Source organism: Bactrocera oleae, chromosome 3, assembly GCF_042242935.1.
Source record: "Bactrocera oleae isolate idBacOlea1 chromosome 3, idBacOlea1, whole genome shotgun sequence".
Taxonomy (NCBI): domain Eukaryota; kingdom Metazoa; phylum Arthropoda; class Insecta; order Diptera; family Tephritidae; genus Bactrocera; species Bactrocera oleae.
The window spans coordinates 32,932,255-32,958,348 of NC_091537.1; the positions used below are offsets into that span (position 1 = coordinate 32,932,255).

The 26,094-nt window shown below is 37.1% G+C and overlaps 1 protein-coding gene across 2 annotated transcripts in view; it reads left to right on the forward strand.

Annotated features, from left to right (window-relative positions):
* The window catches only part of ChLD3 (Chitin and LDLR binding deacetylase 3), a 105,951-nt gene that overhangs the window by 24,636 nt on the left and 55,221 nt on the right, over positions 1 to 26,094 (forward strand). The gene's annotated exons all lie outside the window — the stretch shown is intronic.

The following is a 26,094-nucleotide window of genomic DNA, read 5'->3' on the forward strand; positions in this document are numbered from 1 at the left end:
GCCTCACCCAATCAAAACGCATCTTAGCTGATAATTGTAGAAATGAAGGGCAATTGGTTAGGCTATGTTCTGCATTATTGCAATGTACACATCGAGTTAACGAATGAATTTGCATTTTTCCTACCGAGTAGCTTACTATCTGGCTGTTTTACCTTTGAGGTTTCCCCGTTTGAACAAATTTTTAAATACTGACAGTGCCGATTTAAACCCACGATGGGTGGTAGTCAACCTCTTGTTTTTGATCATATGCCCATTTTGAATCAGAATCAATTTTAATTAAGACGACATGAACTAGCATTGAATTCATCAAGTCGCTTTCTGAGCCGAACGAGAGTAACGAACCTCGCAGCGCTGCAACAGTGTCGATAATATTGCGTAGTCTTACTGCGTTAGATCTTTTCATAACTGGAGTGTTTAATTCTATACACAATTTGCGTAGGAGCACACACCAGTGATTCAACACTAACACTCGATTCAATATAAAATAAAAGTAAGTGGCTCGGTAAATCAATAATTTTAGTTAATTCCGCATTTACCAACAATATATTTTACATAAACGAAATTAAATATATAATACTTGTATAATAATTTGAGGATGGAATCGAACGCAGTGGGGGTCGTATTGAATTGATGCGGTAGCGAGCAGTCACTGTTGTCTGAACGAATTATTTTAGCGAATGTTATAATGTGGCGCTCAGCCCCGTGGACGATAAGCGAAATGAAGTTGTGAGGGCGATGATCCCGTCCTTTTTGTTAAGTGTACAGGTGCCGTGTTATGGTGTGTTGTGTTGTCCTGTGTGGTGTGGTTTCATCGAGTGGTGAGAACCTGTGAATGTTCTCTGGTGTGGTGTGTTGCATTAGGGTGCGCCAGTTGTTACCGGAGAGAGTGGTGGTACTGAGGCTTAGCATAAGGAGCAAGGCTCGAGGCGGTTGCCAAATCGGATCTCCCGATGCGGCCTCGGGCTCGGGTCTGGCTTCCGGCCGAACCTTCTACCCCGACCGAAATTGAGGAAATGTTGCGGTACTGCGACCCATCTCTCCCCACCCAAGACTGGAGGGTGATCAGGCTGGAGAGGACCGAGGCACCATACCGGCAAGCGCTGATACTCCTAAACAAGGAGTCCCTCCCTCCTCTCAGTGTCACAAAGGGGCCCATAAGCCATGGCTTCGAGAGGGTCGTTCTCAAGACGCTCCCAACAGAAGCCAGGGCGGATGGCCCGCTGCCTCCTGCGGGGGCGGAAGAGAGTGGGAAAGTTCCCCTCTCGAAAATGGATGTCGACCCTGTCCTCTCGGACGCGGTGAGCACGGGGGCCGGATCGTCAGGTGATGATGAATCCGTCTTCAGTCTCGAGCATCTGTTCGAGGAGGCTGGCTTCGATGTTATGGACGATGGTGCGGAACTCGCACTGCTGGAGAGGAGTTTGGGGGATGAAGATCCTCCAAATTAACCTCCAGCACTCAAAGCCGGCCTCCGCCGATCTAGTGCTTCGTCTAGGTAGGGACGAAGCCGACGTTGTCCTTATCCAGGAACCGTGGCTGAGTAGCTATGGGATATCTGGACTAAGGACAAAAACCCATAAGCTCCTGGCGGCAAGCAGCACAGGTAGAACCAGAGCCTGCCTGTTGGTCAGAAATGAACTTAACGTTTTTCTTTTACCTAATTTCAGCAACGAGGACGTCTTCACCGCTAGGCTGGAGGACAGTGTTAGGGAAATCTGGCTTGTCTCAGCCTACATGCCGCACGACGACGAGGTGGAACCACCTCCGAACTTGCTGAGGATGGCTCTGGCAGAGGCCAGGCGAAAAGGGGCGCGGTTATAATAGGCTCGGATGCCAACTCAAGGCACACCGTCTGGGGGAGCTCGGACACAAACGCAAGAGGTGAGTCACTTTTTGGTTTTATTTGCGATTTAGACCTTTTTATCTATAATAGGGGAAACTGCCCTACTTTTGTGACAGCTAGCAGGGCGGAAGTCCTTGACGTCACGCTAGCCTCTAGGGAAATTGCTCCCTTGATCTCGAAATGGAGCGTTCTAGACGACCACTCCTTTTCTGATCATAAATATATTGGGTTCAGCTTGGACGCCTCGCGCCCGAAGCATAGAACCTACAGAAACTTCAGGAATACCAATTGGGTCCTGTATTGCAGAAAGCTTCGATCAGCTCTTCCAACCGCGCCTGGCAGGGATTCGATCCTATCTGCGGACGCGATTGAGGAGCTCGTCGAGGTTTTCAGCTCTGTTAGCAGATCTACTCTTGAAAGCTCCTGTCCTCTGAAAACTAAGAAAAGTAAAGGGAAACCCCCTTGGTGGATTTCGGAGCTAACGGAGTTCAGATCTTCGAGTAGAAGACTCTTCAACAAAGCGTAAAAGTGGCTCTAGCGGCGACTGGGCGTTGTACAAGGCCGGATTGGCCATTTACAAGTCCGACTTGAAGAAAGCCAAGAGGGCTTCGTGAAAAGCCTTCTGCGGCAGTGTAGAGGGTTGTCACGAGTCCTCAAGGTTTAGACGCATTCTTACAAAAAATCCTACTCCGGTGGGGTATCTAAGAAATGCAGATAGCGGGTGGACTACGAGTAGTGAGGAGTCGCTGAGGCTACTCCTAGATGCTCATTTTCCACTAAATCGCTTTGCTGAAGAAGTGCCACTGGGGGAGCTTCAGGAAGGCTGTACAGCCTTCTTGGACCTTCTGGATGAGCGTCACCTTACCTGTGCGCTGAAATCTTTTAAGCCCTTTAAGTCCCCGGGTCCTCATGGCATCATACCGGCGCAACTACAGCGAACGGTTAAGATGTCATATAGCTGGCTGGCCCCTATCTACGCGAACTGTGTTAGATTGGGCCACGTCCCGAAGGCCTGGAGACAGGTTAAGGTTGCGTTTATTCCGAAGGCCGGCAAAAGCTCTCATGTCGGTGCAAAAGATTTCAGACCCATCAGCCTATCCTCGTTTCTGTTGAAAACGCTGGAGAGACTTATGGATCTGTACATTAGGTGCAGAATACCGAGGGGTAAACTATTACGGGCGCAGCATGCCTATATCAAGGGCAGGTCGGTCGACACTGCTTTGCATGATGTAGTGTGGTGGCTGGAGACAGTGCTGATGCACAAGGAATTTGCAGTGGGCACCTTTCTCGACATCGAGGGGGCCTTCAATAACGTGCGGGCAGAGGCAGTGGTTAAAGCCCTCGAAAAGTTTGAGGTCGAACCTCAAACACCTCATTTTCAGTCCTCTTTGCGACAGAACTGTCGTAGCGGAGGCAGTTGTCAAAGCTGTATGGAATAGGGTGAAGTGGAAACATCCCTATTTTGATGACTGGTTATTATAGCAAAGGTATAAACGTTTTTGTGTTTATTATTTTAATTGGCGGTTATTTTAAATTTAATTATTATGGCTTAGTAAGGATAGCGACTTCCCGCCTGGCTCAGATATGGCCAGAATGGGTGCTCCTTTCAAACTTTTGAAGAGGGATCTTGCGAGAGTACAGTGATTAGCCGTAAATGGATAATGGCTTTTTTCGAGTTAGTAATGTGTTAAATTCAATATATTTATGTTTGAAATATCCAGCTACTTTTTTGAAGTAGGATTTGATGCTTTTTATAGCTGATTCCTATTAACCACCCATATGAGGAGCGCTTACATCGATGCGATAACTGTGACCTTTGCTTTCTGTAAGTCTAGGTGCGTCAATGTATCACATTGGGAGTATGGTGATCCCTTACCTTTATTTTATAATTGTTTCATAATTATGAAAATTTAGGCAACTATAAGTGACTATAGTAAGATAGGTGTCGATTTTTCGACTTTATGGGACAACTATGCTGCGAATGATATTATGTATGGACGTGGGCGATTGTGGTCACGAATCGGGAGATTCGAACATCGTTTAGATTGTTTGAGAATTGTGACCAGGATTTTCGCTTGTATCATAATTGGCGAGAGCCAACCCGCGGAGTCAAAAATGTTATTGCGGATAATACGGATATTGACTTAGTAGGATATGAAAGCTGATCAGATATCGCATTCCGTTGGATCCCCTGTATTTTTATGTTGTACTGCCCTTTTTAAATTTAAGGAAATTAGTGTACAACAAATTTTCTTTTCGAATATTTAGTAATATATCTCGATGATTTGGTTGAATCATATTACATATATTTGTGTTTTTAACACTGGGGTTGTCAGAAGAAGCTCTTACATGGTTTTTTGTGCCAATTTGTAGAGTATTGGAAGATTGTGGCTTTGGTGGTAGTCGTACGACGTACCGGCCATTATTTGATCGAGTAGTTGTGTCTTCACAATACTGATCTTCTGGGGTTGTTATGAGGGGGCGTTTTTCTAACTTCCGAAAAAGAAGATTTATTTGAGGGGGAGTGTTGCAGTTGGGATCTGCTAGCTTTAGGTGTGAAACCTTTTGTGATAGCTTGGAAGCATATTTGTAAGTTGCGGTAAGACTATAGCTTCTGCTTTAATTCTCTTATCCGCTTGTGGGGAAATTAAGGCAATGGGACAGATTTTATTAGAGTTTTGCACTACTCTTCCGCCCATTCCTGTAATTTCAAAGTTGGCTTGTTTTGTTGGCAGTTGTAGCCTATTTTGTGCCCTAGACGCTATGATAGATCGTTGTGATCCTTAGTCTATTAAGGCCCTAAGTTTAAACAGCTCTCCTCGGTGTTCGATGGAGATGACTGCTGTGGGTAGTAATACCTTATTTTGTAGTTCGCTGTGTAGCGTTTGAGTTTTTTGTGCTATTGAGCAACATGGTGTCTTTTGGCAATTTTCGGGATTTTGGTTCTTAAGAGTTGTTGTTACAACTAAACCTGTGTTTCTTTTTGTATAAGCGCTTCTTTGGGGTGATATAGGAAATTTACTGTAATGAAGCATTGAGTGCTGTCTTTTGTGGCAATATAAGCAATTTAATTTGCTTTTGCAATTTTTATACTTATGCGCATGTGACAAGCAATTTGTACAAAGTCTTTTTGAACTGACCAAATTATTTCGTTCGTTAACTTTTAAGTTTTTAAACTTCTTGCAAGATTGTAGTTTATATCCTCTTGTGCATAGTTCGCATGACGTATGTTTATTTTGTTCGGATGTGAACGATTGCGTTTTGTAAAAGTTTCTGTTTAATTTGTTTTTGCTACTAGCTTGGGGTCTATTGAAGCTTCTTTTTAGGTCGTGTTGTGCAATTTTTTTTTAAATTAGCTTTTTGGCTACCCTTTCAGCGATTTCGTACTGGGTAGTAAGAAAGTCTTTCATTTGTTGCCACGTGGGGCATTATAGTGCGGTGTATTATAGTGCAAGTTTATTAGTGTCGTTACTTGTTTATCGACCAATATATTTTCATTTTCATATTTTCCCAAGCCAAATTGAAATTGTCGTCATTAAGTGCGAACTGTTTGACTATTACGCCTGCTTGACCTTCTGTTTTGTGTCGGAGGTGATACAATTTTTGTGCTTGTGATAATTTTGGATGGTTGATGTATACGGCTGTAAACATGTCCCGGAAGAACGGCTATTCTTCATAACCTCCATAAAATGTTTCTGTGTCAAATGCGGGCACCTCGAGATGGATGCCTGACGTTGAATTTGTGGCAGCTCTACTCTCGGATGTGAAGTAGGTGCAATCGCTTTTATTAGCTTTAATTGGTCAGAAATCATAGCTTTTGTTTCTTCGTACTGGTCTAAGTAGTTTTCGTATAGTGCGTAAGCCGATGATTTAAAATCGTGTGGTAGATCTGAATTGTCATAATCTACTATGGCGTCATGAGCTGTTTGGAGACGAGTCCAAAAATTGTCAATATTTTGTTTTTTTATTTCCAATAACGATTCAGAGATGTCTTGAATCGGTGAAGATGAAAATCGAGTGCAGTATCATGTTAATCTGTCACTCTCAGAAATGAATTTGGCAACCTATTTTGAGCGTGTAGCTCCTACAGGTGTAGTTTGACTTTTGTCGCCATTAACCATTTTTGTTATGTTATTTATGTAATGTTTCAATGAATTATTAATATATAACCTTTTATTTATTTTCTCAGTGTAAACTGATTTATGTATAATATATGAAGCGATAAATGATAATTTTTGCCGAATACTCTTTTAGGTGAATAAGAGTTTGATATTTCGGATTATAGTTTAAAAACGTGTATTTAGTATTAATAATATCGTTTGTATGTACTTGCGTATATTTTTATTATTTATCCCGATGATAAATTATATTTTCTTTATTTAATTATTAAGAACCGCACATTTAATTGAACAATACTTTTTATGTCCTTATGTTGAGGTATTTTGGTACACCCTAATATACGGACTTGTATGTATATATTTATGTGCTTGTGCAATTGAGAGCTCGTTGAAGAGATCAATGTGCTTTTTTTTTTGGTATGCAATCCTGCTTGTTTGTTACAAGGGGTATTGCCGGATAATTGCCTATGAGGACTTTAAATATATGTAAAATTGTAAATATATATGTAACATACGGAAAAAATGTTTTTTTTTTGTATTTTGTTTTTAATAATTTTAATTTTTAATAAATTCGTTTATCATATATTTGTTTTATCGCCGTTTGATAATATTCGAAATTTATAATAATTGTTTCTTTTTTGAAATGGATATTAAATAACTTTATTAGGTCCCAAAGTAGGGTATAAAGTTACAGATATATTAATCGCCGTTTGTGTATATAAATGTGTATATATACGTATGTATGTAGGCTCGCACAGCGAAGAGAGCACGAAAGCGAAGTGAATAATATGCAGGTCCCTTATGCACTTTGTAAATATATTTTTGTATATATTATATATATATATATATGTTTAATAAAAATATATATTTATCGGTATATATAGATGTAATATGTAAGCGTTAATTCGATATGCATATATGTATGTTGGTTTGTTGTGTTTTTATTTCTTTCTCTGTTTGTTTTATGTTTGATATTTTGCCTTTGCTTACTTATTGAATGCAATCCTGCTTATTGCTTTATTAAGCATAAGGGATATTGCTGGATTAATGTGCAAGTATATACTTGAATTGGTTTTTTGTTTCTTGATGATGTGTTTGAATACACGAAGGTAAGCTATTAATTGGCAGCTAACTGCTTACAGGTATGTTGTATTGTTGTTTTTTGTTTAAAAACTCGCGCCCGTTTCTTCTTATTTATGTTTTGTGCTTCGGTTTCGCGCCCGGTTGTGTGGATTTTTGTTTGTTTAAAATGCTTATTTGTTTGTTGATATATAATGTATATAAGCACTGTAACTTTGGTGAGTTTTGTGTGTTCTCTACATTTTTACATTTATATATTTGTATATAAGTATATATATATTTTGTTTTTATATCAATGTATACTTTTATTTCACTGCACTGGGCCTATATGCATTTATTGTATGTTGTTATTCTTTAATAATTTATATACATATGTATATATGTAAATATATTTATATATATTCACTTTTTTTTTTCTTTTTGAGTCACTGCACCATTTTTGAAATTTTTTGCCTTAGTGCAAAATTTTGTTACTTTTTAGTTGTACCACTGCACTGCACTTTGTTGTTATATGCATATCTTTTGTTAACTCAATTTGTTTTTTTTAACTTCCCGCTAAGAAAATTGAAAATTTTCTAAAAACCGGGAAGATATTGGTTTCACCCCATTTTGCAAAAATCGAGTTCTCAACAGATCTCGACGTTTTGAGGGTCGAGGAAGCTTCCCCGAACATTTCTACGATGATGTCCGTATGTCTGTATGTATGTGTGGATGTATGTGTGTGTGTGTGGATGTATGTGACCCTTTTATAACTTTTAAACGGCTCAACCGATTTGAATAAACTAAACGGCATTCCAAAGGGTTTCATTGCACTTTAATTTCGTGTGAGTTTGGACCCAATCGGACCAGTAGATTTTGAGAAATCTCAAAAATAAAAATTTTGAAAAAACGTTTTTTTTGAAAAAACACATCGTTTGCCGCAAACCGGGTCAAAATCGGTTGATTTACTTGCGAGATATCGAAAACGAAAAAAGCGAAATTTGAACGTTAGCGTATGAAATTAGCGGGAAGTTGCAGGGATGGCCCTTGAGGCCAACCGTTTTCCACATTTTTTTTTGTGTGTTTCTGTTTCTTTGTCACCACTATAAGTATCTTAACACAGTTTTTTGTAAAAATCCGCTGATATTCCTGTAGCTTTTGTTGTTTATATTTTTGTGGATAAATTTGTTCGCGCCCGAATATGTGTTTTTGTTGTATGGTGCTTTAGTTTCGCGCTCAATTTATGTATGCTTTTAGTTTATTGTTTTTTATACTCTCGCAACCTGTTGCTACAGAGTATAATAGTTTTGTTCACCGAACGGTTGTTTGTATCACCTAAACTAATCGAGTTAGATATAGGGTTATATATAAGTTATATTTTTATTATCTTTAAACTGTTCCTTTATTCGGTAGCGACGGTGTTGTCGACTACCACGAACTATTTAAATAATAGTTATTTTTTTATTATCACTACTTTTACTATAAGTAGTTTGAATATTTATGTGTGTTGTGATTGGTAGCGACGGTGTTGTCGACTACCCACTAACTATTTAAATAATATTTCCGATTATGCGATAGCGACGGTGTTGTCGACTACCACGGAATTATGTTATTTTAAATAAACACAAGTTGAGTTCCGTTCTTAAACTGTTTTATTAAAATTACATTTCTCTTATTTATAACCTACTATTACTATCGCGGCTACTGCCATTGACGCTGCTTTTCTAAGTTTCTGCTGACACCTAAGCCTGTGTAAGGCATTGCGTTACATCCGCCGGTCGCACGGTCGGTGGCTACTGCAAGGTGTTGAATTGCGGCTGTCGGTCATTCAGAAATCCAAACTGCATAGGTTGCAATTTTGGCCGCTCAAGAGACTGACTTAGTTAACTATTGTTAACTACTCCCTCTTCCAAAACATGGGCGTCCTCGGTCATACCCAACCTTTCCAGTACTCGCCGCACAGCCTCCGAAGTTTCATTTCGTCGCCGAAGCATCAATAAAACGATTAATCCAATTGTGGTTACGGAGATGATGGCATAGATTACGGCGGAAGCGACTGGTGTAGCAATTCTTCGTATGCGTAGTTCGAAGATGCGTTGCAAGTTCTTTTCACTCAACTTGTGAAAGAATGGTATGCTTAGCAGGGCATGATGGTAGGTTACGTTGAGTCGCCAGTTGGGGACTCTCTCTTATCTCTTCGGATAGTCATTGAAGTTGACATATTTTGTACTATTGATAAAGGCGGTGCGTTTAAACGTAACAAGGTAAGTGCCGTTCACAAACACTTCAGGGCCATTATCTATGCTAACCTCGACCAGCGCATCAGCGGGGGCTAAATCAGTGGACCTGGTGGCACAGTGGGCTACGATAACAGAGTGCATCTCTACAGAACGTTATCATTGGCTTGTCAACGCAAGAAGTAACAGCGGTGATGCTACCTTCACAGTCAGCTATGATGTTATCTAACAAGTGCAATATACGGCCAGCATGCGATACGGGAAAAAAATAGTAATATGTTTACATAATAACTTAAGTCTAGGGAAGCTGATTACAAAAATTATTATTTCTTTATTCGCTAAAACCTTAACTCTAGCTATCCTAAGCAATTGGGTTATTGTAACTCTCGTAATACCCTCCTTCATAACCGCCTCTGTAATAACTGTGTCAAACTAACTGTATCGGAAGTTTTCATTTGAGGTTGTCCTTGTGAACCACCCTCCCCTTAATAAGAACGGTTGTTCCTAAATCAGCGTCAACCTTCTCTTCAATATACAATGGGATGACCTTATCGCCCAACCTCTTGTTTGATTTTTCTCCCACTTCGAAGACCATATTCTGGCGATAAGCGTTGCTCCGATCTATTTGCCTCGCAGCAATATTCGAGAAAATATGTGAACTGGCATGGAGGATCCCAATCGCCTTCTCCGCTAACAAATTAAGAGTATCTGTTTCATAGCCGGCTACATTTTCAGCTTCTATTTCTGCCGCTGCATCGTAAACAGCTTGATCGTATTGATTTTTGTATTGGGATACATCATTTTTTTCTTGTGTCAAATAATTTACGCTCTGGCGTCTGTAATCAGACATTCTTTGAGATGCTGCCTCCCGCCAGGACACATATAGTTCCTGTGAGCCATCGAACTCTGGGACCGACTTAACTGCATCCAGCCCTTCATGACATTCGACACCGTCTATAATTTTTATTGGCTCGTAGGCCTTGATTTCGAGGGCTGTCACAGTTGTGAATTGGTTTTTAAGCTGCTCTATACTGGCTTCGAATTCTTTTCTTTGAACCTGCAGTGCGGCACTAACGGCCGCATAGATAATACCTTGCAACTGCTGTTCATTCATATCTTGCCCGCGTTTGATTCGTTAGTTTAAGTCGACAGTTACAAAGTCATACAGTTACAGTCAATACAAATACTACTAAAGAGTCGATATATGGCGGATATGAAAAGGGGTTTCACTTACATAATTATATTGAGATTTTCTTTCTTCTACGTTGATTGTGATCTTCTTTCTTCCTCCTTGGTTCCGATCTTCCTTCTTGCACGTTGCTTGTAATCTTTCTTCCACGTTGGAATGGCAATTTGCGGATTAAATTCAGTACTTTTCTCGTAACGACGAATTTCATGTACCGCGAAAATGACGATGGGGTTTTGTTATTATTATTTTTTTTTTTTGACAGCACTTTTCACGAGCCCCACGTTGGGCGCCAGTTATATTTTTATTATCTTTAAACTGTTCCTTTATTCGGTAGCGACGGTGTTGTCGACTACCACGAACTATTTAAATAATAGTTATTTATTTATTATCACTACTTTTACTATAAGTAGTTTGAATATTTATGTGTGTTGTGATTGGTAGCGACGGTGTTGTCGACTACCACGGAATTATGTTATTTTAAATAAACACAAGTTGAGTTCTGTTCTTAAACTGTTTTATTAAAATTACATTTCCCTTATTTATAACCTACTATTACTATCGCGGCTACTGCCATTGACGCTGCTTTTCTAAGTTTCTGTTGATACCTAAGCTTGTGTAAGGCATTGCGTTACATCCGCCGGTCACACGGTCGGTGGCTACTGCAAGGTGTTGAATTGCGGCTGTCGGTCATTCAGAAATCCAAACTGCATAGGTTGCAATTTTGGCAGCTCAAGAGACTGACTTAGTTAACTATTGTTAATTTATATATAAATGGTCAGGATGAAGAGACGAATTGAAATCCGGGTGACTGTCTGTCCGTCCGTCCGTGTAAGCTGTAACTTGAGTAAAAATTGAGATATCTTTATGAAACTTGGTAGACATATTTCTTGATACCATGAGACGGCTGGTATTGCAGATGGGCGTAATCGAAACACTGGCACGCCCACAAAACGCCATTAATCAAAAACAAATAAATTGCCATAACTAAGCTCCGCAATAAGATACAAGACTGTTATTTGGTACACAGGATCACATTAGGGAGTGGCATCTGCAGTTAAAACCTTTTTTTAAAAAGTGGGCGTGGTCCCGCCTCTAATAGGTTTAATGTGCATATCTCCTAAACCGCTAATGCTATAATAACAAAATTCACTGGAAGCAAATGCCTTTAGCACTTCTATTGACGGTGTGAAAATAGTTGAAGTCGGGTGGCAACTCCGCCCACTCCCCATATAACGGTACTGTTAAAAACTACTAAAAGCGCGATAAATCAAGCACTAAACACGCCAGAGACATTAAATTTTATCTCTGGGATGGTATGAGATGAATTTATGGGAACCGCGTTCAAAATTAGACAGTGGGTGTGGCACAGCCCACTTTTAGGTGAAAACCCATATCTTGAGATCTACTTAACCAATTTCAACAAAATTCGGTACATAACGTTATTTTCATATTTCTCTGTTATAGCGAAAATGGGCGAAATCGGACTACAACCACGCCTATTTCCCATATAACACCATTTTCAGTTCCATCTGATTCTTTCACTTTCCACTATGCATATCAAGCAACAATGATTATATCGGGGTAAAACTTTGCGTGAATAATACGTTTAAAGTATGCCACCTTATGACCAAAAATTGTCTAAACCGAACCAAAACTGTTCAAGCCCCTAAGTACTAAATGTGTGGACCCCAGTGCCTATAGTTGACCTTCTACCGAAAATATCAGTCAATCCACAAAGAAATCTCAAACGAGTGTACCATTTGACTTTGCGAATGTTCGGTTACATCCGAACTTAGCACTTCCTTACTTGTTTAATTTTTGTTTTAGGTTCCGCACCCGCTTGTGTGGGTTTTTGTTTGTTTTTATTACATATCCATATTTATGTAACATATAATGGTAGGTTTGTATTATTTTTGTATTTCTTTTCACAATTTAAACTTTTTGTTCTAGCTCTTCTCTAGTGCCTTTGCTCTTTTTTAGTTTTGACTTATTTTTGGTAATTTTGGTTACATGTATGTATGTGTGAATATTAGACTGCTTTTTTTTTTGAACTATTTTTTTTTTCGATCCCATGGTGAAATTTTGTTGGAAATACCATAACAAAAATTCCCTAAAAATTTGGGACTTTAATTTTAATATTAAGTACTAGACCAAGGCCTGTAAAGATTTCCCATACAAAATACACGTAAAACTTGATTTTTTTTCTTATTAATTTTATAACTCAGCGGCAGTTGATGGGATTATCTCACCCGTCATTAGGTATTCCTCAGAATTGAACGCTCTACAAAAGTCTCCATTGCGGTAAAGTTATAACTTGCACCTGGGGGTAGTACGGGCCCCCAAACCTAATTTTTCCATGAAATTCGCGTTTTTTTGGAATTATCTCGTAAACAACACTAGATACAGAAAAATTGTTAATAACAAAATTGTAGGAAATTTAATTTCTTACAAAAAAGTCTTTGGCACGAAATCGATAATATTAATACTCTTTGAGATACAGAGATTTTAAGTTGAAGTTGTATGGAATTTTTATGGATTTCTGAAACTCAGGTGAGGTTTTCTGTATCTAGTGTTGTTTACGAGATAATTCCAAAAAAACGCGAATTTCATGGAAAAATTAGGTTTGGGGGCCCGTACTACCCCGCAGGTGCAAGTTATAACTTTACCGCAATGGAGACTTTTGTAGAGCGTTCAATTCTGAGGAATACCTAATGATGGGTGAGATAATCCCATCAACTGCCGCTGAGTTATAAAACTAAAAAGAAAAAAAAATCAAATTTTACGTGTATTTTATATGGGAAATCTTTACAGGCCTAGGTCTAGTACTTAATATTAAAATTAAAGTCCCAAATTTTTAGGGAATTTTTTTTATGGTATTTCCAACAAAATTTCACCATGGGATCGCAAAAAAAAATTAGTTAAAAAAAAAGCAGTCTAGTGAATATATTATATTTTTCGAGCCACTGCACTTTCTTTGTTTTTAACTCCACTGCACTCTTTTGGGGTTTTTTTCACAAAAGTGTTTTAATTTTTTCCTAGGACGTAAAATTATAGTGCCTTTCGTTTAGGCTCGAAGGACCATGTTTAATTCTAAACACAATTTGCGTAGGAGCACACACCAGTGATCCAACACTAACACTCGATTCAATATAAAATAAAAGTAAGTGGATCGGTAAATCAATAATTTTAGTTTATTCCGCATTTACCAACAATATATTTTACATAAACGAATTTAAATATATAATATAATAATTTGAGGATGGAATCGAACGCAGTGGAGGTCGTATTGAATTGATGCGGTAGCGAGCAGGAACTGTTGTCTGAACGAATTATTTTAGCGAATGTTATGATGTGGCGCTCAGCCCCGTGGACGATAAGCCAAATGAAGGTCTTTTTGTTCGGTGTACAGGTGTCGTGTTATGGTGTGTTGTGTTGTCCTGTGTTGTGCGGTTTCATCGAGTGGTGTGGTTTCATCGAGTGGTTAGAACCTGTGAAAGTTCTCTGGTGTGGTGTGTTGCATTAGGGTGCGCCAGTTGTTACCGGAGAGAGTGGTGGTACTGAGGCTTAGCTCATTTAAACATGGAGTATTAAAAAGCGATATAATGTGATTTAAAAAATTACGATTACGTTAAGGGCTAGTCCTAAATGACAGTTTAAAAGATATTTACATTTATCCACTTTTGGCATTGGCCTAACCACGTGCACCACGATTATGATAACTAATATTTCCAAATGCCGTTGCGGTTAAAATGCTGATGTTCAACTCAGAAACGCGGTTTTTGGGGTTGATAAGCGAAAGTATTTTATATTTTGTTGAAATATATGTACATTTTTTCAATTTCTGCTCTCCATTAGTCTGATGAAGAAAGAGCTTCAATATTATTTTGGACGTCGCAAATATGTTCAAAATATGACTCAACAATTTCTAATCGACATTCGAAAGCATACGCTCCACATAAATGCTGTTCTAAATGTAACAACACGACAACCCTTACGTTTTGTTGAAAAGGATGAACTACGGCGAGTGCCGTTGCCGTGTAACTTTCAACCAATTGCGACTCAATAATTTTAATTTTTTCTTTTTTGTTTTAAATAGTAACATAACTTTGCTATTGTGACAGTTGAGAAATGAAATCGTTCTACTACGCCTTCGTTGTGAATTAGTGAAATAAATTGAACTTATATGAAATTTAGTTGTTTTGCGATTTATTGTTTAAAAAAATGCTTAATAAAGAAGTCATAACGACTCTAATGGGCGCGTAGTCATCGTACGTAACCACACTTTGGTGAGATTTCAGCGAACTTCTGGGCTAGTGGACATACGCTTTGTCGCTTAGCTAAACGAGTCGAATTCAAATTTGTAGATTCGCATCGTTACCTTTTTATTTATTTATTTACATAAGTATCTTCTTTTACCACATTTGAAGATTTTACGAACAGAATAATTTATCTGTTTGTTACTCGATTCCATACAACTATTCCCTGAAATACTGTACTTAAAATAATATGAACCTAGAAAAAAGATGTCAAGTACAAAGTTTGAAAGAATAAAGAAATTCCAACAAAGATTAAAAAGTAATACTTGTATAACGAAACTGTCAGTGAAAATGGCCGTGACGAAACAATAATACAACGTTTTCTCTTGAGAAAACAATTGAGAGTCTAGGTAACATGCATACACAAACAAATACGCGACAAAAAAACAATGTGCAAATAATGTTCCTGTCGAACTTTCAACCAACGTCTACGTCATCAGCCGGGCAGACAATGTATAAATTAGGTTATCTTCTACTAAAACCCGTAAAAAAATATAAAGGTATATTTTTTTAGTGGAGCATAACTTTATTGGTTTTAATAATTTACACTCGATCTTAATTCTATTTTTACTTAACATTAAGCTTAACTTCTAAAGCAGAGCTGCCGCTGTTGTTTACGGGAAACGGTTGACATTCCGTTCCCGCAGGAAACAAGTGTTCGCTCAGCACTTTTTAATTGCGCGTGCAATATAGCCTTCAGGTGAAGAGTCGTATTGCACTTTACGTTTAGTTTGCGAGTTTGATATTATTAGGGAGGGATAGCTTATTTGGTGCTAACTCCTCCGCCCTTAAATTCGAACGTCCTCGTTCGACGCTCTTACAAAAAATCTTGACAAATTTTTTGTATTGGTTTCAGTTATATTAGAATTATTTTTAATTTTCATTTTTTTGAACATTAATATTATTAAAATTAATATTACAAACATTGATAATATATTTATCGAGAAAAATACATTATTTTGTTTTTTTAATAGATTCAAATGTATAGTTTCGTTAGTTTGAAATTTTTTTTATTGATTCTAATGACAATATTTTTTCTAAATTATTATATTTAGATAGTGGCTGTAATATTGCTGGTAATGGCTTTTTTCCTGTTATCATATTTGAGTTGTACAATATTCCATCTATTTCTAAGCTAGCATTATGATATTTTATTAAATATAAGGTTGTCAAATATCTCCCTTCCGCTTTTTTGCTCTTCATTCAATGCTTTATAAAAAGTGTTACAGTGATCGGATTTAGTTAAAATATGCGCCGTTTTGTTCGATGATCTGTTTCCATCTAGACGGCAAATTCATAATTCCTTACTCGTAGAAGCCCCCCTCCTTATTTGCGAAGAATTCGGACAGCCACTTTTCACAAGCCTCTTTTGAGTTCAACTTCACACCACCAAGGGCATTCGCCATGGACAGGAGCAGGTGGTAATCACTTGGCGCTACGTCCCGGCTATATGGTGGATGCGATAAAACCTCCCATCCGAGCTCCCGTAGCTTCTGACGAGTCATCAACGAAGTGTGTGGTCTGGCGTTGTCCTGGTGGAACACTACACCCTTCCTGTTGGCCAATTCTGGACGCTTCTGGTCGATCGCCTGCTTCAAGCGGTCCAGTTGTTCGCAGTAGATGGTAGAATTAAGCGTCTGGCCATATGGGAGCAGCTCATAGTGGAGGATCCCTTCCAATCCCACCAAACACACAGCAAAACCTTCCTGGCCGTCAATCCCGGCTTGGCCACTGTTTGGGACGATTCACCGGCCTTCGACCACGACCGTTTTCGCTTGATATTGTCGTATGTGATCCATTTTTCGTCGCCAGTCACCATCCGCTTCAAGAATGGGACGAGTTCGTTCCGTTTCAGCAGCATATCGCAGGCGTTGATTCGGTCCAGAAGATTTTTTTGCGTCAAATTATGCGGCACCCAAACATCAACCTTTTTTTTGTATCCAGCCTTCTGCAGATGGTTCAAAATCGTTTGGTGACTAACTCCCATCTCCTGGGCGATGTCACGAGATGCCATATGCCGGTCTAACTCGATGTATTCCATGATTTGATCGGTATTTGTCGTCACAGGTCTTCCGCCGGCTGGCTTATCCATGGTGTCGTTTTCACCGGCTCTGAATCGTCGAAACCATTCCTCCGCAGTTCGAAGTGATAGAGTACCATCTTCCAAAACACCATTAATCTCACGGAACGTTTCTCTAGCGGATTGGCCTTTAACGAAGGAAAACTTTAAAATAGCGCGAATTTTGGCGTTAGTGAACTCCATGTTTACACGTCTATAACTGTTGAACGCAATATCCAAACTAATCATGCATAGCGTTGTTTTGTAGGTTATGTCAAGACCTTTCAAATTATGTATAGTGTTGCCAGATACGAGCTCTGTAGCGCTTTGTACATAGCCGCGAAATTCAAAAGGCAAAAAAGCGGAAGGGAGATATTTGACAACCTTTATGTGCCATTTATCATTAAACTTTCATTATTAATTTTTATTACATCATTAAATTAATTTAAAAATATTAAGTCGCTTGAAATTTCTTCGACCGATTTTATATGTTCGTTATTTATTTTCGTACAATTTTTCGTTTTACTATTTAATAAATGTGTGATACATGCATCATCCGATATATCTTTTACTGCGTTTTTAGCGCAAATTGATATGCTGTTATATGATTTACAATTGGTATATATGCCATAAACTTTGTTTGGACATAATAATATTAGTTTAATCATTATTTTATTTATTACTTCGTTTTTCTTTATTGGTCGTATTTCTGTAGACCTACATTCTTCAGTTCCCGTTGTCGGTAAACTTATTATATAAATTAAGCAATTTTCGTTTGCTGCTAATTTGACTTCAGCGAATTCTAACGCTTCGTCTATATTAAAACATGGTATATTTTCATTTTCTATAAATTTTTTTGTTATATTCATTTCTTTATCTGACAATATAAATGAATTTACTATATTGGCTTTGGCCCAATGAATTGCGTAAGCCGTATTGATTAATTCTTCTATTATAATTTCTAATTTGAATTTGATGGTTAGAACTAAGTCATATTCCACCTTTTTGTCTTCTTTAATTGTTTTTGTTAATTTATTTATGATATTAATTAATTAATTTATTTTATTATTCATTAATTTATTTATAATAACTTGTTGGTTATTATTTTCTAAAACATTATTCATTTTGTTAGTTAAGATGTTATCGTCGCTGTGGTCAGGGTTTCCTGCTATCCATTTCCACGCGGTACCTATAAAATCTAGTGATCTATTTTGTAATTATACTCTCGCAACCTGTTGCTACAGAGTATAATAGTTTTGTTCACCTAACGGTTGTTTGTATCACCTAAAACTAATCGAGTTAGGTATAGGGTTATATATATATAAATGATCAGGATGAAGAGACGAGTTGAAATCCGGGTGACTGTCTGTCCGTCCGTCCGTCTGTCCGTCCGTCCGTCCGTGCAAGCTCTAACTTGAGTAAAAATTGAGATATCTTTATGAAACTTGGTAGACATGTTTCTTGGTACCGTGAGACGGTTGGTATTGCAGATGGGCGTAATCGGACCACTGCCACGCCCACAAAACGCCATTAATCAAAAACAAATAACTTGCCATAACTAAGCTCCGCAATAAGATACAAGACTGTTATTTGGTACACAGGATCACATTAGGGAGGGGCATCTGCAGTTAGAACTTTTTTTTAAAAAGTGGGCGTGGTCCCGCCTCTAATAGGTTTAATGTGCATATCTCCTAAACCGCTAATGCTATAACAACAAAATTCACTAGAAGCAAATGTTTTTATCACTTCTATTGACGGTGTGAAAATAGTTGAAATCGGGTGGCAACTCCGCCCACTCCCCATATAACGGTACTGTTAAAAACTACTAAAAGCGCGATAAATCAAGCACTAAACACGCCAGAGACATTAAATTTTATCTCTGAGATGGTATAAATTGGCTTTATAGGAACCGCGTTCCAAATTAGACAGTGGGCGTGGCACAGCCCACTTTAAGGTGAAAACCCATATCTTGAGATCTGCTCAACCGATTTCAACCAAATTAGGTGCATAACGTTCTTTTCATGTTTCTATGTCATAGTGCGAAAATGGGTGAAATCGGATTACAACCACGCCTATTTTCTATATGACACCATTTTAAATACCACTTGATTCTTTCACTTTCCACTATGCAAATCAACCAACAATGATTATATCGGCGTAAAACTTTGCGTGAATAATACGTTTAAAGTATGCCACCTTGTGACCAAAAGTTTTCTAAATCGAACCAAAACTGTTCAAGCCCCTAAGTACTAAATATGTGGACCCCAGTGCCTATAGTTGACCTTCTACCGAATATATCAGTCAATCCACAAAGAAATCTCAAACGAGTATACTATTTGACTTTGCGAGAGTATAAAATGTTCGGTTACATCCGAACTTAGCCCTTCCTTACTTGTTTTTTATTAATTTTAATTGAATTTAAGTAGGTTTTGGATTGGTTTAGCAGGGATGATAAAATGGGATGAAGAGGGTGTGCCATTAATTATACTCTCGCAACCTGTTGCTACAGAGTATAATAGTTTTGTTCACCTAACGGTTGTTTGTATCACCTAAAACTAATCGAGTGAGATATAGGGTTATATATATATAAATGATCAGGATGAAGAGACGAGTTGAAATCCGGGTGACTGTCTGTCCGTCCGTCCGTCTGTCCGTCCGTCCGTCTGTCCGTCCGTCCGTCCGTCCGTGCAAGCTCTAACTTGAGTAAAAATTGAGATATATTTATGAAACTTGGTAGACATGTTTCTTGGTACCGTGAAACGGTTGGTATTGCAGATGGGCGTAATCGGACCACTGCCACGCCCACAAAACGCCATTAATCAAAAACAAATAACTTGCCATAACTAAGCTCCGCAATAAGATACAAGACTGTTATTTGGTACACGGGATCACATTAGGGAGGGGCATCTGCAGTTAAAGCTTTTTTTTTAAAAGTGGGCGTGGTTCCGCCTCTAATAGGTTTAATGTGCATATCTCCTAAACCGCTAATGCTATAATAACAAAATTCACTAGAAGCAAATGTTTTTAGCACTTCTATTGACGGTGTGAAAATAGTTGAAATCGGGTGGCAACTCCGCCCACTCCCCATATAACGGTACTGTTAAAAACTACTAAAAGCGTGATAAATCAAGCACTAAACACGCCAGAGACATTAAATTTTATCTCTGAGATGGTATAAATTGGCTTTATAGGAACCGCGTTCAAAATTAGACAGTGGGCGTGGCACAGCCCACTTTTAGGTGAAAACCCATATCTTGAGATCTGCTTAACCGATTTCAACCAAATTCGGTGCATAATGTTCTTTCGAAAATGGGCGAAATCGGACTACAACCACGCCTACTTCCCATATAACACCATTTTAAATTCCATCTGATTCTTTCACTTTCCACTATGCAAATCAGGCAACAATGACTGTATCGGGGTAAAACTTTGCGTGAATAATGCAATCAAAGTATGCCACCTTGCGGCCAGAAATTGTCTAAATCGAACCAAAACTGTTCAAACCCCTAAGTACTAAATATGTGGACCCAAGTGCCTGTAGTTGACCTTCTACCGAAAATATCAGTCAATCCACAAAGAAATCTCAAACGAGTATACCATTTGACTTTGCGAGAGTATAAAATGTTCGGTTACATCCGAACTTAGCCCTTCCTTACTTGTTTTTCCATTACTATTGTTTCAAGAGTATTAATTATATTTTCGTACTGTTCTGTCTCTATAATATGAATAATTTTGAAATTCTCTGTTTGCAATTTTGCTGGTCCGTTGTCTATTGTTATCAATTGGGAAGAACTGTAATCTAGAATTTGCACATTTCCTGTAGTTACCGCAGCAAAAAATCTGGAAAGGAGAGGATAAGGGCTTTATTTTTCAAAATAGTAGTTTTTATTTTTTTTTTTATTATTATTCTTTATCCTTTTATAAGGCTTTTGTGGACTATTTTGCCGGACTGTGTTGTAACTGTGGAGTTATGATTTTCTTTTACTATTTCTTTTTTATATTTTGAAGTCAGTTTATTGCCGTATCTTTTATTAATTTTGATATAGATTGTTTGTCCAATGTTATAGTTATTAAATGGTTTTCTGTTTTTATTGTGAAGAGTTAAATCTTGTTCCTGTTTCTGTCTCAGTCTCTGTATATTATTTTGTCTTGCCTTTTCATACTGTAGTTGAATGTATGGAATAATTGTATTCGTAAACTGATCTATCTAGAAGTTCTGGAAAGGATCTTTCTATATTCTCTGATTTTAAACATCTTATTATTTCTGATAAAGTGGAGTGGAAACGTTCAACTTGTCCATTAGCTGTGCTGGTGTGTGGAGGTATTCTATGTATATTAATCCTAAGTTGGTCTTTTACCATAAAAATTATTGAGTTGGCATTTAAAGATTTTTCGTTGTCTATTATAATATTCTGCGGTACCCCAAAATTTAAAATGATTTGTCTAAGTGGTTCTCGTATATCTTCTGAAGATCTTGATTCTATTAGTTTTGCTTGTGCGTATTTGGAAAATTTGTCAACTGCTGTTAATATTAAATTTTTGTCGGCTATGTATATATCTATATGCACTATTTGTCCTGGATATTCTGGAATTGGAGTTGCTTGAATTTCTGGATTATTAGGGTGTTTATCGTATTTGTTTACTGCGCAAATGCTGCATTGTTTAACTATTACTTTGATTTTTTGTAACATTTTTGGAAAATAAAATTTTTCTAAAATTTGTTTTTTATTTTCTATTGCATTTCGATGAGCTCTTTTATGTTCTATTAATATTTGGTTTTCCTGTTCTTCATTCGATTCTAGGTCTTTAACTTTTGTTTGTGTGTGTCTAACTTTGTAATTAAATTTCTTGAATTCTGCCGATTATTTCTTCTGAAGTAAATATGTCATTTATTACTGAAGGGTTAAGTCTTCTTTTTAAAATTGCTAACAAATCTTCTGTTGAGTAATTTGGTTTGATTATTATATGTCTATGGTAAGTTGGGAAGGGTAATTTAAATTGATAGCTATTTTCTTGTCCTATTAATAGGAAGATTTGGTTTTTGAAAACATTAATTGGGGCTTCTACTGAGGGAATTAGATTATGAGATGAGCTGTCATCTGAGTTTGTAGCTATTGATAATGAGTTTATTTGAAATGGTCTAGAGAGTGCATCCGCTACTATGTTGGATTTTCCAGGCTTATATAATATTTTAATTCATAATTATATTCTTCTAGAATTGATTTCCATCGCTTTAGTTTTGAAATGTTGTTTTTGTTACTAAGTGAATAGGTTAGTGGTTGATGATCAGTATGTATTATAATTTTGGCTTGACCATACAGATAATTTCTAAGAGAATTGAGTGCCCAGATGGCAAGCATTTCTTTTTCGTTAACTGCATAGTTTTCTTCTGTTCTGTTTAAGGTTCTAGAAATAAAAGTAATGGGTTTACCGTTTTGTTCTAGTACTGCGCCTATTGCGTATTTTGAAGCGTCTGTTGTAAGATTAAATTCTACATTATAATTAGGATATTGAAGTATGACGTCTTTTGAAATGAGAGCGGATTTAATTTTGTCAAATGCGTCTTTGGATTCTTCTGTTAATTGAATATTAATTTTTTTTGAAATATTTTTCGAAATTCTGCCTTCTTCACCACGAAGTAAGTTCGTAAGTGGTTTTGCTAATTTTGCGTAGTCTCTTATGAAGCGTCTATAGTATCCTGAGAGTCCTAAAAATGATCTAAGGTCTTTGAGTGTTTTGGGATATGGGACATTTCTATGGCTTTTACTTTAGATGGGTTTGTGGAAATTCCAGCAGATGATATTATAAATCCCAAGAATTATACTTGATCTTTATAGAATTCGCATTTGTCTGCTTGAACTTTAATATCAGCTTTACGGAGTGTATCGAAAATTGTGTCTATATGTTCTGAGTGTGATTTTGCGTCTTTGCTAAATATTATTATGTCATCTATATAGACATAACATATTTTTCCAATGTGTTGTCTGAGTATATCATCTAATGTCCTTTGGAATATGGATGGGGAATTCTTTAGTCCGAATGGTAGTCTAGTGAACTCATATTTTCCGTTGTTCACCGAAAAAGCTGTTTTCTCCACGTCAGATTTCTTAAGAGGAATTTGATGGAAACCACTTTTTAAATCGATTACCGAAAATACTCGATTTTCCCCTAATTATGACAGTACTTCGTTTATCTCTGGTATGGGTTATCTGTCTGCAATAGTAACCGTATTTAGTTTTCTGTAATCAATAACCAGTCTGAATTTTTTCTCGCCTGATGCGTAGTCTTTTTTGGGTACAACCCATATGGGTGAGTTATATGGTGATCTGGATTTCCTAATAATACCGTCTTCTAGTAATTTATTTATTTGTTTTTCTACTTCTTGTTTTAAACTAATCGGATATGGGTAAGATTTTGAATAAATAGGTGTGTCTGAATTTGTTCTGATTTCTGCTACTACTTTTGTTGTATAAGTTAATTTTTCGTTGGGTTCTGAAAATAAGTGTTTGTGTTTTTGTATAAGTTTTTTAATTTCGTTCTTTTCTGAAGATTTCATGTGCTCATCACGGATTTGGATTGAATTAACATCTTGAGCCTTATATTGATGGAGTTAAATTTTCCGTCTATTTGCTACAATCATAAAATTTTCTCTAGTATGTATTACTGCTGATAATTCTTTTAGACTATCATTTCCAAGTATTGCATGAAAGGTTGAAAGAGCTGGTAATACGAAGAATTTTAATTTGCATTCTTCTATGTTAAATAAATTTAAAAAAGTGTGATGTATAATTTTTATTTTACCGCCAACAGAATTTGCATAAAAATGGTTATCATTTCTTTTAGGATTCGGTACTAAATCTGATTGGATATAATATTGGAGCCTGTGTCTACTAATATTTTTAAAATTTGTCCGCTCTTCGTTTTGCATTTGAAATAAGGCAACGAAGAGCTATTTAACCTAAAAAATGTACATCTGTCAGATCTAGGAATGATTCATTCTCATACCTCTGTGTTGTATCGGAAGGATTGTAATTGTAGTCACTATTTAAGTAGTCGTTATTTTGGCAGTCATTGTCGTATTGATAATTGTGTTCATTGTTCGGTTCGAATTCTGAGTTTACATGGAAGTTTCTTTGATATTTCGGTTGTGGGTGGTTAGTTATAGATGTCGGATATGGTCTTTTGCCGAAATTTTGAGCTGGTGGTCGGTTTGTATAGTTTATAGCGTTTGTTCTTAAACTAACATCTACATCCATTGGCTGAGGAGGTTTTGGTGGTCTTGGAGGGGGAGATCTTTGTTGTTGTTGGTTGAATAAATTGTTATTTTGAAAACGGTTGTAAGGATTGAAATTTTGATTTGGTGGTGGAATGTGAGCTAGTTCGGGATGGAATTTATTTTGGAGGAATTTTTGGTTTGTTGTTTGGGTATATTTTGGTTGGAAAAATTTTGACTGATCGAATTGTTGTTGTCGAGAGGGCTGTGGGTAATTGTATTTTTGGTTATTGGCATATTGTGCTCTGAAACTCTGATTCTCGAGTTTCAAACAAAGATGTAGGGCGTCGGGAAGACTGTTTGGTTCTCTAATTCCAAGAAGTCTGGAGAGATCGCCTGAGAGTCCTCTAATAAAGGTATCTAGTGCTTTAGCACGATAATTTTCTGTCAGTAGATGTACTGCTTCATCTCCTACCTCCATGCATCCTATCTTGTTAAGAATTAAAGATAGATGCGAATATACTTTTTGGTAGAATTCGTTGATGGATAATCTACCTTGAACAAGACAGGTCATTTGGTATTCTAATGTACCTATGTCTCGTTTGTCAGCATAGTGGGTTGTTAGGCAACGAGATATTGTCGTCCAGTCTAGAGGTGTGTTGTACGATTCTAGTGCTATGTCTGCTTTCCCTATTATCTTGTTTCTAATAACATTTAGTATACCAAAATATCGGGGCGTTCCTTTTGTAGGTTCATATATCCTAAGGATACGTTCTACGCTTTTTTTCCAGGAACTGAATTCTGAAGCGTTCCCTGAAAAATCTCTTAATGAACGTACCACGTCGGGAATTTTATCCATGTCACTCATGTCATTCCTAAATCGTTCGTCTATCGTCTGGTCTGTAATATTTTGGTTTTGATTATTATTTAAAAAGGAGTTTATTATATTTTGTCCGTCTGTTTGGAGAATTTGAGTCACCATGTTTTTTATTAGATTATTCAATTCGGGTGATACTTGGGGAACAGGATTAGGAGTGGTTGTTTGAGTGGGTGTAGGGTTATTGCTTAGCAATGAGGGTCTAATTATATTATTTGGGTTAGTAATTTTGAATTAATGTTCGTTAATAATCTCTGGAAAGTCCCGTTTTTGGTGAATCGCAGAGATATTGTTTTGTTATAAATGTTTTTTTTTCTTTAAATATTATAGACTGTACAAATCTTTGTTTATAAGTATATATTTTTTCCTTTATTTATTTGTTAATAATCTCTGGAGGGTCCCGTTTTTGGTGAATCGCAGAGTTATTTTTTTGTTATAAATGTTTTTTTCCTTTCAATATTATAGACTGTACAAGTCTTTGTTTATAAGTATATATTTTTTTTTATTTATTTGTTAATAATCTCTGGAGGGTCCCGTTTTATGAGCGATTTCCATGTATGATTCCAAGCTATCTTGAACGAAACAACTTCAAACATTTATCATCGTGCGACATATTGTGAATGGTGTAAACAACAACGATTTGAATCGTACAATATCTAAGGAATACAATCGCTGGCAAGACTTATTAAAAGGTATTGTGCCGAACACAACCGCTGGAACCAACTAGATAGCGAAGTTTTTTAAGAAGTCTACTATACAAGAGCTGCCGGATTGTGCAGCAAACACAGTTCTAGATAGAGTATTGCTGTGTAAAGAGCAAATGAGCTATACGCAATAAGTTATAAACTGGAATAACGAGCAATAAGTGTTAAGATGTTCAAATTAGAAATAAAGAAAAGTGTATAGCTTTAAATTGGGACTTTTATTTAACAATCCAGTGACCGAACTCAAGAGTGAGTTACAAGGTAGATGCTTTATCAAGCAATCCGTTACAATTGTTGTCAGAAGCGGGATTAACAAATAAATTTTTTTTAAAATGGCAAAGTTTAATGATCTGAAAATTCCACAACTGAAAAAAAAGAAGGAGCAACTAATTGGATTAAAAACTGAATTACAATCACGTTTGAGAAAGGTCATGGAGGCGGAAAACATGAATGCGGGGAATATGTCTTTCAATTAAAAT